Here is a 12906-nt window from a genome sequence, read left to right on the forward strand (position 1 = left end):
CAGTGGTGATTCACTCAACAACCTTGGAGGTGTTGCCCCTTTGAGACCTGTATGCAGTGAAATTTCATTTTAATGTGTTGTAGAAATAAGGAGCTGAAGCACATTCCTGGGTCAGACAGATCTGTTTATTTTGCGCAAAGATTCAGGGCTTTGTTTGAAAGTTGCAACCTGAATGAATATTGGTCATTTTTCTATTACTTAAATATGTTTTCAAGACAAAGAGTCCCATGAGCCTTTTCCGGCTTCCATATATGGTTACATTAAAAATACATTTCACTTACATTACACTTTACTAATTATCAAACCATTACATGCTACTTAATACAATTATTTTGGCTATACATTTTCACTACTTCATGATTTAACCATTATAACCTTAACTAACCCATCACTTCAAGTTTTACTACTATTCCTTAAAAGCTGTAATGTGTAAATGCAGAAATTATGACTATACATTTTAAACAATAAATAACCTTTTCCATCCCCTGTATCCGTCCAGATGTTCACAGTTGATTCTGTTAAGAAGATGTATAGAATCAAAGAGTTGGACACAGGGCCATAGGTCAAGTGATTAGGGGAACATCCATGAACTAATTGCTCAGTTCTATTCACCAAACTCCATTCTTAACTTTTCTGCTGGATGACAGCTGAGCCTTATCAGAAGATATATTTGACTAATAAGGCAGTCCAGCTGCCTTTAGCCAGCACGTATCCTTAAGTGAATAGATGAGCTCATTCAAAGGTTGCTTAGAGTTCATAGGATTTGATCTGACTTTATATACCTGACTTGGAATGATTATTTCTTTTATTCACCTTTTATTTTCTCTTATTTATCCTGATTCCATCTCATATTCCCCCCTTTAATGGAAGTTTTTTTTCCATGCATAAACTTTCATTACTGCTTACACAACATTCAATGTCTTCTAATACACAAAGCTAATATCTATCATTCCACACAATACATAACATATGATTAATCTAAGCAAGATAGTATTCTCTCCATTCTTTTCCAGACCCCATCTCAACATATGTGTCTGTATCCTGAGCTTTTTCTTCCATCAGGCACTCTGTTAACACGAATGCCTGCTCCTTTTGCATCTCTTTTACTGCTCTGATAGATAGCTGTCTTAGTACAGGGATAACACAAGGAATAAAAACCAAGCCTGCTACAGAACAAATCAACAAAAACAATATTTGCTTAATCCACCCGGACCCAGGCACCCAAGAAAACCACATGTCCGGTGTTTGTAATCTTTGACCTATCTTGGATGCCCTATCCTGTAAATCCTTGGCAATTCCTCTGACCACACCTGATTTGTTCATGTAGAAGCAACAATCTTCTCCCAGAAATAAACACACACCTCCTCTTTCTGCGGTTAGGAGGTCTAAGGCACGTCGGTTTTGTAAGACCACTGCAGCCAATGAGTCTATTTGATCTTGGACCTCTACTATCGTCCCAGCTATCTGATTCAAACTTTCTTGAAATTCCTCTGACAGTTGTTGAAACTGAACTACTGAGTGTGTTAAACCACCTATCCCTGTACCCACAGCAGTTCCTATTCCCATGACTACTAATAGTGGGATTAGGATGGGTACCCGTTTTTGAACATGTCCCATGAGAGGAACAGGGATGGTGTGTTCTCCACTGACAACACCTATTTTAGGAAAAAGGTGTACTAGTGTGCATGTTCCAGTCCAATTTGTTGGTAAACATAAATACGCATTTGTCCCACAATAAAAGAAAACTCCCTTTTCCCCTACACACACACCTATGTTCATGGAGAAAGCATGGGCTCGATGGTCTTTTCCATTAGTCCAGACTCCCAAAGTCCCTGCTACAAACATTCCGGCCAGAGGCTGTAATGGGACTTCTAGGGAAGGGTCCCTTTGCTTATCTCTGATGATTGGGCCTTCTAGAAGATATCGGGAGGTACTATTCCCAGGGGGAAAGAGGACACACATGCCAGTGCTGGATCTAATGGAGAGCCAGAGAGGGAAACGAGGGGGTTGAAATGGACTGGGGCACCTTTCCAGGGAGGCATTTCCGGATCCCTTCCATCCTCCCCATCTTGTGATGAAGGCAGTTGGTGGTGGGGAGAAAGAGACCTTATGACGAGATGAGTGATGTGCGGAAGGAAAAAGATCTTTGGTTATTTTTACATCCATAAGGTCTGTTTTAGGACCAAAGGAAATTTCTGATGGACATTGTTCTTCTGTGAGGGATCCTACAGGCCTAGCAGGTTTCTGATGTCTCTTTACACACAGTGAAGGTGTTCCTATGAGTTCCACACCCGTGGCTATTGGGCCAGCAATAGGAAGGCGGCTTTTTCCCAGCCGTTGGAATGCCTTAAAAAAATCTCCTTGTATTGGAGATACTGGTACTTTATTCCTACTATCTTTTTCAAGGACTATTGTAGCTTTTGTCCTTGCCCAGAGTTGTGGTTTGACAGGAACTGCATGATAAGATGAGGGGCTGGCAAAAAGGCCTTCGATAACCAAAATTGGAAATTTATGATTGAACAACTACAAAATATGCAAATTGGGGAAAAATTTGGGAAAATTATAGCAGAAATCTATACCAAGCAATCAGCAAGGATAATTATGAATGATGACATAACAGACAAATTTAATATAACAAAAGGAGTTAGACAAGGCTGTCCACTTTCTCCCTTATTATATATTCTATCACTGGAAATCCTGTTGAAAAAAATTAGAGAAGACCAAGGAATAGAAGGTTTAAGGATTAATAGAGAAGAATACAAAGTTCAAGCTTTTGCTGATGACTTAGTATTTTTGACAGAAAATCCTATGGAATCTATACCTAATTTGTTCCAAAAAATAGAAGAATTTGGAGAAGTGGCCGGACTAAAAATCAATAAAAGTAAATCGAAGCTAATTGTTAAAAACCTTACGGAAATTCAAACAAAAGATTTGATAGATAACATACAAATTCAAACAACAACAAAAAAATATATCTAGGAATCTGCTTATCTACAAGAACATCAGCAATTAAAGAAAACAATTATGATAAATTACTAGAACAAACAAAGACTTAGAAAAATGGGAAAATTTACACATTTCATTCCTAGGAAGAATTTCGGCCATCAAAATGACTATACTACCTAAATTTTTATATTTGTTCCAGGTTACCCCAATTAAATTAGATAAATCATTTTTTGAAAAGCTGAATAAAATTACATCTAAATTTATATGGCAAGGGAAAAGGCCACGAATAAAATTAAAACTGCTTCAGGACACAAAAGATAGAGGTGGAGCTGCACTCCCTGACTGGGAGATATACTATCAAGCAGCAGTACTATCGTGGGTCAAAGATTGGATAGAATTAAAGGACTCTAGAATTTTAACAATTGAGGGACACAAACTTCAAACTGGCTGGCACTCCTTTATGTGGGATGAGAAATACAAAACACATTCATATTTTAAAACACATACAATAAGGAACTCACTATTACAAACCTGGCTTAAAATTAAAAAACAACATATGAAGATACCAAATTGGCTAGCACCGGCTGAATCAATTAGGCACCCAAATTTAACAGATAAGACAAAAATAATTAGGTATAAAGATATAATTGATTATCAAGGCAAACTAAAGACAAAACAACAATTGGAGACAGATTTACACAGAGGAATAGACTGGTGGACTTACACTCAAATACAATCCAAATATAGAGAACATATAAAAACATATGAAATTTACAATCAAAAACAAGAAATAGATAAAATTATATTAGATTCAGAAAATAAATTAATTAGTAGAATTTATAAATTTCTCCTACGCTATAAATTGGAAGAAGAGACAGTCAAAGAAACGATGATCAAGTGGGCTCAAAATATCAAACACACAATACCTTTGGAAAAATGGGAAAAGTTCTGGCAGGTAAACCTAAAGTTAACGAAAGCAACGGCGTACAAGGAAAACCAACTGAAAATGTTTTATCAGTGGCATATGTCTCCAACCAGATTGGCAAAAATACAACCTAAAAATAGCCCAATTTGTTGGAAGTGCAAAAAAGCACAAGGGACTTTCTATCATTTATGGTGGACGTGCCTGGCAGCAAAGAAATTTTGGTCTAACATTAAAAAATGGTTGGAACAAATAACAAAAACACAGATTGAAAAAGAACAAGAAACATTTTTATTAGGAATATTCAACAAATCATACCCTAAGGATATCAAATATCTTACAATCCACATATTAACTGCTGCAAGAATAACCTATGCAAGAAATTGGAAACAAGAAAAAATACCAAGTGAAACAGAAGTAATAGGGAAAATTTTAGAATGCGCTGAAATGGATAGGCTAACCAAAGAATTACAAGAAAAAGAAGAACCAGATTATTATAAAATATGGAATAATTGGTATAATTGGTTAAAAATTAGAAGTATACAAAAAATATAGGGGATATATTACCGATTGATACATATATATGTAATAAAAAATATTATTAGACTAAAGAGAGGTGAAGGATTATATTATAAGTAGAATTGTAGAACGTCACTCTGAAAAAATGCTTAAGAAGAAACTACACTTTTTTTGTGTATATGTTGTATAAATGTTTGTTGTGTATATGTTACGTATGTCTTTTTTAATATTTATATTCAATAAAAACTATTTTACAAAAAAAAAAAAAGATGAGGGGCTGGCAGATAAATACAACCAGCATTTTTCACCAAGGTTAGGGTCATACTGATTAACAAGATCTTGACCCACTTCCAGTATCTTTGATATGTAGTCTCCTCTTCTTAGTTGTTGCATGGGCCCATTCTCCTTTTCTATTCCCCCCGGTACTGGGATTGTTAAACTTTTGACCTCAGGTTTGTCAGGGCATTTATTAATCCCATGTTTGGCTCTGGGACTAATTACCCTGGTTTAATTAGAGGAGATGAATCGTGGCTCCTCCTTGTTTGCAATATTCCGAAAAAAAACGCGAGAAAGGTTTCTAATAAAACTCATTTATTTGTTATAAAGAAAATAAAACACCTCACTAACTAAGAAAAGTTAATTGCTACATTTTTGAAAGTGAGGTCTCCTGCCGGTCCAAGCTGGACCTTGCTGGCAGGAGAAACAAAGGAAAGAGTGTGAGAGCAAGTGAAGGAATGTGGGTGGATACGGAAACACGTAGCTTACTGATAAGAAGTTGGCAAGCTACGGAGAGTCTGACAGTCCAGAAATGATGAGTTCAGCTGGCAAATAAAATAACGCAGTGACAAGGTTTAGGAGTGGGTTTAGGTCTAAGGCTCCCTCCCCACCTTATGATACCACGCTGTTGGCGGGAGCGGACTTTATCCAAAGGGTCCCCAGTGATTGTTCTGATGCTGTTGTTTCCCCTGGGATTTTTGACATCTTCAATTCCTTCTACAGGGACAAGGGGAATTTCTTGAACATCCACACAACATGGGGAACTACTGTTCAAGCTAGCATCACTCACTAGACCCTTGGCTAATAGTACCCACAACCCCAAATAAATCATATTGACTTTATTCCCACACCCACAGGGCCTTTAAGAGCGCAAGACCCGAATTTTACACGTTCACCAAGTCCGGAAGATCTGTAGAAGTGTATGTAACTTGGGTGAGGTCAATCTCAGGTGGATCCCTGGGTTTCCCACAGAGCAGGTCCTTGTACATATAAAACAATACTCCCAGAAGTACTAAACCAGTGATGGCCCAGAGTCCCCACACCCAATCTTCCAAAACCATGAGTGTGTGTGTTTTTGATAAGTGCTTGCTGAATACTATCACTGTTAATGGGTGTTACATTACAATTTACAATTGTGGAATGTTTTCTTTCTCCATTCCAAGCTTCGGCCGTGCGTAGAGAACCAGCTTCCGGGGTGGTTCAGCAAAGCTTGACGATCACCACTGTGCGTTGAGAGCCCGTTGCCGGTAGGACTCAGCAGTGTGTCTTCTTCTTGAACCTCAACACCAAGGGCCGGTCAGTTGTTGTCACTTGGTATGTAACTGGATCACTTTGGTCTGCGGGCTTCAGTCTCATCCAGTGGATCCAGGACCGTCCTTCCAAGGTCTTAACTGCAAGAGGTGAACACATCACAACAGTATATGGCCCTTTCCATCTAGGTTTTAAAGGCTCATTTTTCCAATGTTTTATCCATACTCTATCTCCTGGTTTGTAGTTGTGACCTGCAGTGGTAATAGGAGGGGGTCTGCATTCCTGCATATAATGCCTCAGTTTGTTGACATGATTGTTGTGCTGTTGTAACTGCAAAAGTAATTTTCTTGCTTCTACCCCCCCCTTTTTGAACTAAATCTGGCCAGCCTTGAAAGTGGTGCTTGAACAAGGCAGGGGTCTCCCATACAGAAGTTCGAAAGGAGACAGCTGGTATTTGGTTCGAGGGGCTGTTCTGAAAATGTACAAGGCCATGGGGAAAACTTGAAGCCATGGCAAGTGGGTTTCTAAGCACAGTTTTGTAATGATTGCTTTCAATGAGCGATTAGCCCTCTCACATTCCCGCCAGATTGAGGCCGAAATGAACAGTGATACCTCCATTTCAGGCCTGCAGCTTCAGCCAAATGGCGATTTATACGTTGCACAAATTCTGGGCCATTGTCAGAGCTGATAGTAGATGGACATCCAAATCTAGGGATTATTTCTTTTAAAAGAAAGCGTGCTACTTGTATAGCTAACTTATTTCGAGTGGGGAAGGCCTCTATCCATCCAGAGTAAGTGTCAATGAAAATGAGCAACGCTTTGTAACCATGGCATTTGGGCATGTCAATAAAATCCACCATTAAATAGTCCATGGGTAAGTAGGAGATTGGCTGCTGTCCTGGTGGTAAGCGCGGTCCTTGCTTAGCATTCACTTGTGCACACGTAGGACATTGGGAAGTTGCCTTGGCAACCAGACTCTGCAAGTTGGGTATATAGAATGTTGCTTGCAACTGTTGGGCCAAAGCAGTTTTGCCACTATGTGAGGTTTGGTGTGCCTCTGATACTAAAGGCCAGGCAAGCGAAACTGGTACCACTAAGCGATTGTCTGGAAGAGTATACCATCCCCTCACCAAGCTGGCTTTCAAATCTCCTTCAGCTTTCTCCTTCTCTACCTGAGTATAGGTGGGATAAGATCTTTCAATGTAGGATTCAACTTCTTGTGCCATATAGAGATAATAATCATTCCTATCCAGAGGCAGGTGTGCTGCCAATTTGGCCTCTCTATCAGCAAATCGATTGCCTTGTGCAACAAGTGTATCTGCTTTCTGATGACCCGGACAATGAATGACAGCTAAGGATTTGGGAAGTTGTGCAGCAGAAATCAGTCTTTTAATTAAAGGGGCATGTTGAATTGGTTTGCCTGTAGAATCAGTGAAGCCCCTTTCCTTGTAAATAGCTGCATGTGCTTGAATAGTCAAAAAGGCATATTTACTGTCCGTGTACACATTAATAGTCTTTTCTGTGGCTAATTCTAATGCTCGGATGAGTCCCCACAATTCAGCTGCTTGGGCACTGGTACCCACTGGAAGAGAGGCACTTTCAATAACTGCGTGTTGGCTAACTATAGCATATCCTGCATAACGAGCTCCATTCTCCATAAAGCTTGAGCCATCAGTAAACCATGTAAGCTGAGCATTTGGAAGAGGGGTGTCAGTCAAATCTGGTCTACAGGAATACTGATGATCTAACACATGTAGACAGTCATGCAGCGGGAGGGATGCATCAGGGACAGGCATGAGGGTAGCTGGATTAATAGTGGCACATTGGTGAAAACTTATCTGGGGGTTTTCTAACAGCAGAGCCTGATATTTATGCAATCTCTGGTTACTTATCCACAAGTGTCCTTTGTTTTCTAGGATTGTTTGCAACGCATGGAATGTGTAGACAGCTACTTCTGAGGTAAAAGTCAGTTTGTTTGTGTCTCTCATAAGTTCTGCCACAGCGGCCAAAATTTTAAGACAGTGTGGCCAGCCTTGAGCCGGGCTGTCCAATTGTTTGGATAAGTAAGCCACTGGCCATTGCCATGATCCTTGCTGTTGAGTTAATACCCCTATTGCCACATTCTGACGGACATCCACATGAAGACGAAAGGATTTGGAAAGGTCTGGCAACCCTAAAGCTGGAGAGGATGTAAGTGCTTCTTTTAAATGACTTAATGCATTTGTTTGTTCTTTGCCCCATTCAAACGGGTCTGTTTCTGCTCCCCGGGTTGAAGCATACAGGGGTTTGGCAAGTAAGGCAAAATTAGGAATCCACAAGCGACAAAAGCCCATGACTCCCAAAATGCCTCGCAGTTCTTTTCGATTTTTCGGCGGGGGCAGCTGCAAGATTGCCTGTTTCCTAGGTAATCCTAAATTTCTCTGACCTTGAGATAGCGTGTATCCCAAATACGTAACCTCTTTCTTTACTAATTGAGCCTTTTTTCTTGAAGCTCTGTATCCACAGTCTTTCAGTAATTCAAGGAGGGTTTGGGTATTTTTGAAACAGTTCTCCTGAGTGGTTCCTGTTACTAACACATCATCTACATATTGAAGGAGACAGTCCCCTTCCTGAACAGGTTGGAAGTATTGCAAGTCCTGAGCCAAAGCGTGCCTAAAAAGGGTAGGAGAATTCTTAAAGCCTTGGGGTAATCTGGTCCAGGTATACTGGCAATTTCTACGCAATTTAGAGTCTTTCCATTCAAAGGCAAACAAGTCTTGGCTATCAGGATGTAAGGGTATAGTGAAGAAAGCGTCTTTTAGGTCTATGACGGAAAACCATGCGGCTGAAGGAGGGATGGTCCCCAGCAAAACGTAGGGATTAGGCACTATCGCGTGTAGCGTGACCACGGCGCTGTTTATTAGGCGAAGATCCTGCGCAGGTCTCCACCCCCCATCTGGTTTTTTTTATGGGCAAAATTGCTGTATTCCATGGGGATTGAGTTTGTCTGAGTATCCCAGCAGCTAAGTATTTGTCAATTAAAACTTGAATGGCTTCTGCCGCTTCTTGAGGAACATAATACTGAGGTACTCTGATGGGCTTGTATCCTAATTTCAGTTTAACTTCTACTGGGGAGGCAAATTTTGCTAGCCCAGGGGGGTTATCTTCTGCCCACAGAGCAGGAACATTAAATTCTTTCCATAAACTTTCCTGAGTTGAATCTTGCATTAACATTAATCGCCAAGTTTCTTCCACTGGATGTGACACTGTTAAATACTGTCCATTTTCATTAAAGGACATGGTGGCTCTTAATTTAAAAAGTAGATCTCTTCCTAATAGAGGAACTGGGCATTCAGGCATGTACAAGAATTGGTGTTCTACTAGGCCGTTCCCAACCTTGCATTTAACTGGTTTCAGGAGGCTGTGTGTGGCTGGGGTGCCTGACACTCCTTGGACTCTGACTTTTTCCTTTGACAAAGGGGCTACTTGTTTATTAACTACTGATCGGCTGGCTCCAGTATCAATCATTATGCGGACTTGACGTCCTCCCACCCATAAATCCATCATGGGCTCCGGGGGTGGGTCCGTGGGGCCCTGGCCTCTTCAGTCATCCCATTCCATTTCAGCCAGGCCGATTACTTCCTCATTCCGGTGTGACTGGCTGGGTGGAATGAATTGCCTGTCAGCCCCCCTTCTCCCTCTGCTATCTCCTCTATTTCCTCTCATGCTTCGTCCTCGAAAGACACCTCTCTGATTTCCTCTCATCATCTGTGATCCACGCCCGTAGGATTCTTCTCTGGATTCCCTTCTTCTACGGGGACATTGTCTTTGCCAATGCCCCTCCTCTTTACAAATTGCACATTGATTGGGTCCCAAAATGACCCCCTCGAGTGCCAGAGCTAACATCTCTGTCTTCTTTCTCTCTTTAGCAGCCTGTCTTTTTTCCTCTTCTTTCTCTCTGTTCAGATATACCTTTCTAGCCACTTCTAAAAGCTCTGTTGTATTCTTGCCTAGTGCTCCGTCCAAGCGTTGTAATTTCTTTCTAATGTCTGGAGCACTCTGGCTTATAAAACGTTCATTCAACATGAATCTATTTGCTGGATCTTCTATGGGTATTCCAGTATTTATTTTATAAGATTCTACTAATCTGGTTAGAAAACTTTCAGGACTTTCATCTCTTTCTTGAAATATTGTTGCAGTCTTAGCGTAATTAACAGGACCTTTTGCAGCTTCTCTTAAACTGTTTAAGCACAAGAGGCGGTAATCATGTAATTGAGTTAAATGCTGAGCATCGTTTGCGTTCCACTGGGGGTCATTCTCAGCCCTCGCTCTTGTCTTGTCAGCTGCCTGATTCATATCAGGAAACATACGAGTTAATACCTTTTCTTTAGCAATCTTGAATTTTTCTCTATCTTCCATGGAGAGTAAGGTATTTAACAGTTGTTGAATATCTCCCCAGGTGGGCTTATGAGTTTGCATAATTGTGTTAAAAAGGTCTATAATTTCATATGGCTTTCGGCTAAATGGCCCATATTGCTGCTTCCAGTTAAGCAGGTCTGTAGTTGTAAACGGCTGGTACTGGAACAATGAACGAATCGCAGGGGGGCCTTGACCATTCATTTCATGAGTTAACATCTCCCTTAAGGGGGCCAGCGTTTCTGCTTTCTTAAGACTGGTTTGACTTCTAGTTCGGGAGCTTATAGGTTGAGATTCTCCATCTGTTTCTTCCCCTTCACTTTTGACTTCTCTTTTGACTTGCAAATGACACTTTTGAGGTTGAATAGTTTTTGGTGTTTCATTTGCTGGCAGTGGTGGGGAAAGGTTTTGTCCTGGGGGTATGGGATGAGGGGGAGCGTAAGGGGGAGGGCGACTAACTTCTTCTTCCTCCTGACTGAAAACTTTGTTTTTAGATATCTTTCTGTGGGTTTTATTTTTCTCTTTCATCAGGCACACTTTCACACACTCCTGCTGACATTTCTTAAGCCATGGGGGAGCTGCCTTTTGAGCAATCTGCCACTGGTCTATGTATGGAAACTGGTCCCAATGGCCCTCCCGAGTAATGACCCGATGTGCCTTGGATATCACTATTGGGTCCACCGACCCTTCTTCTGACCACCCTATGCCAAGGGCTGGCCATGTTTCTTTACATAACATTTCCAAGGTTTCGGGATTACACTGGGAGTCACCATAAGTTCCACTGTAGGCACTTTTGAAATTGGCTAACATACACTGCAATGGTGTCCGTGGGACACGGCTGTTTACCACCCCCATGCTAACAACACTACCCCTGGCCCAAGACGCTGGACGTTCCAACAGTCGTCTATGGGAACCGCAGAGGTTTAACCACCCACGCCAAAGAAATTCCTCACTGGGAGCTTTAGGACGACACCTTGCTCCCTGGGGGGTTAATCACGCCCCCCCTTCCACCCAAAAGGGGTAGGTAACCTTTTTACTTATACTTGCCTGATGCTTTTCTTGTCCTGGTGGCCACCTGTGGAAAGGTACGGATCTGGTCTGACCTGAGGATCCTTGACTGGTCTGCTTCTTCACAGCAGGGCTCACGGCGTCTTCTCAGCGAAAGATTCTTTTAGACTTCAATGGAGTCTTTGTGGCCGGCCTGTGAACGTTTCCCTGGAAAGGCGTCGAATCCTGCCGGGAGCAGCCGTCAGGCAGAACAAGTGTCTTTGTTCCTCAGTCCCTTCGTGGTACCGCCAGAAAATGTTGTAGAAATAAAGAACTGAAGCACATTCCTGGGTCAGACAGATCTGTTTATTTTGCGCAAAGATTCAGGGCTTTGTTTGAAAGTTGCAACCTGAATGAATATTGGTCATTTTTCTATTACTTAAATATGTTTTCAAGACAAAGAGTCCCATGAGCCTTTTCTGGCTTCCATATATGGTTACATTAAAAATACATTTCACTTACATTACACTTTACTAATTATCAAACCATTACATGCTACTTAATACAATTATTTTGGCTATACATTTTCACTACTTCATGATTTAACCATTATACCTTAACTAACCCATCACTTCATGTTTTACTACTGTTCTTTAAAAGCTGTAATGTGTAAATGCAGAAATTATGACTATACTTTTAAACAATAAATAACTTTTTGCATCCCCTGTATCCGTCCAGATGTTCACATTTGATTCTGTTAAGAAGATGTATAGAATCAGAGAGTTGGACACAGGGCCATAGGTCAAGTGATTAGGGGGACATCCATGAACTAATTGCTCAGTTCTATTCACCAAACTCCACTCTTAACTTTTCTGCTGGATGACAGCTGAGCCTCATCAGAAGATATATTTGACTAATAAGGCAGTCCAGCTGCTTTTAGCCAGCACGTATCTTTAAGTGAATAGATGAGCTCATTCAAAGGTTGCTTAGAGTTCATAGGATTTGATCTGACTTTATATACCTGACTTGGAATGATTATTTCTTTTATTCACCTTTTATCTTCTCTTATTTATCCTGATGCCATCTCATTATAACAAATGTATGTTAACCATATATGGAAAACTGCTGTGCTCACAGAATCCTTTGTCTTAGACATGTATAAAAGCAGTTGTGTCAGAGCTCTTCCTTGTTCAGATTTGCAAGAACCAATCTGCCTCTGAACCTTGCGCAAATAAACTGCATCTGGCTGACCCAGGAATGTTGTTCAGTCTCATCATTCTATAACAGCTCGCCTGGCGCTTTGGCCCTTTGGTGCTCTTGCTCCCCGAGTGGCATCTCTGCCCGGCCCGCTACGCAACCTCAGCAAAGGGAGCGTCGAAGCGAGAGGAACCTGCCAGGCTTCCCGGAGGGCGAGGATGGAGGAGAGCAGCTTCCCCACCAACCGCCTCCTCCTCCTCCTCAGTCCCGCCAAGAGGCGTCGAGGGAAGCGCTTCCTCCCCTGAGAGGCCCTGGATCAGCTCAAGCCCTCCCTCCCCCCAGCAGCCCCCCTCCCCCCTCCCCCATCTGGGGGCTGCCTCGCTTTGGCCCCACAGCCGCCGTTCCCGCCAAAT

This window comes from Pituophis catenifer, unplaced genomic scaffold, assembly GCF_029215685.1.
Source record: "Pituophis catenifer annectens isolate HBS135680 unplaced genomic scaffold, rPitCat1.0.hap2 SCAF_19, whole genome shotgun sequence".
Classification (NCBI taxonomy): domain Eukaryota; kingdom Metazoa; phylum Chordata; class Lepidosauria; order Squamata; family Colubridae; genus Pituophis; species Pituophis catenifer.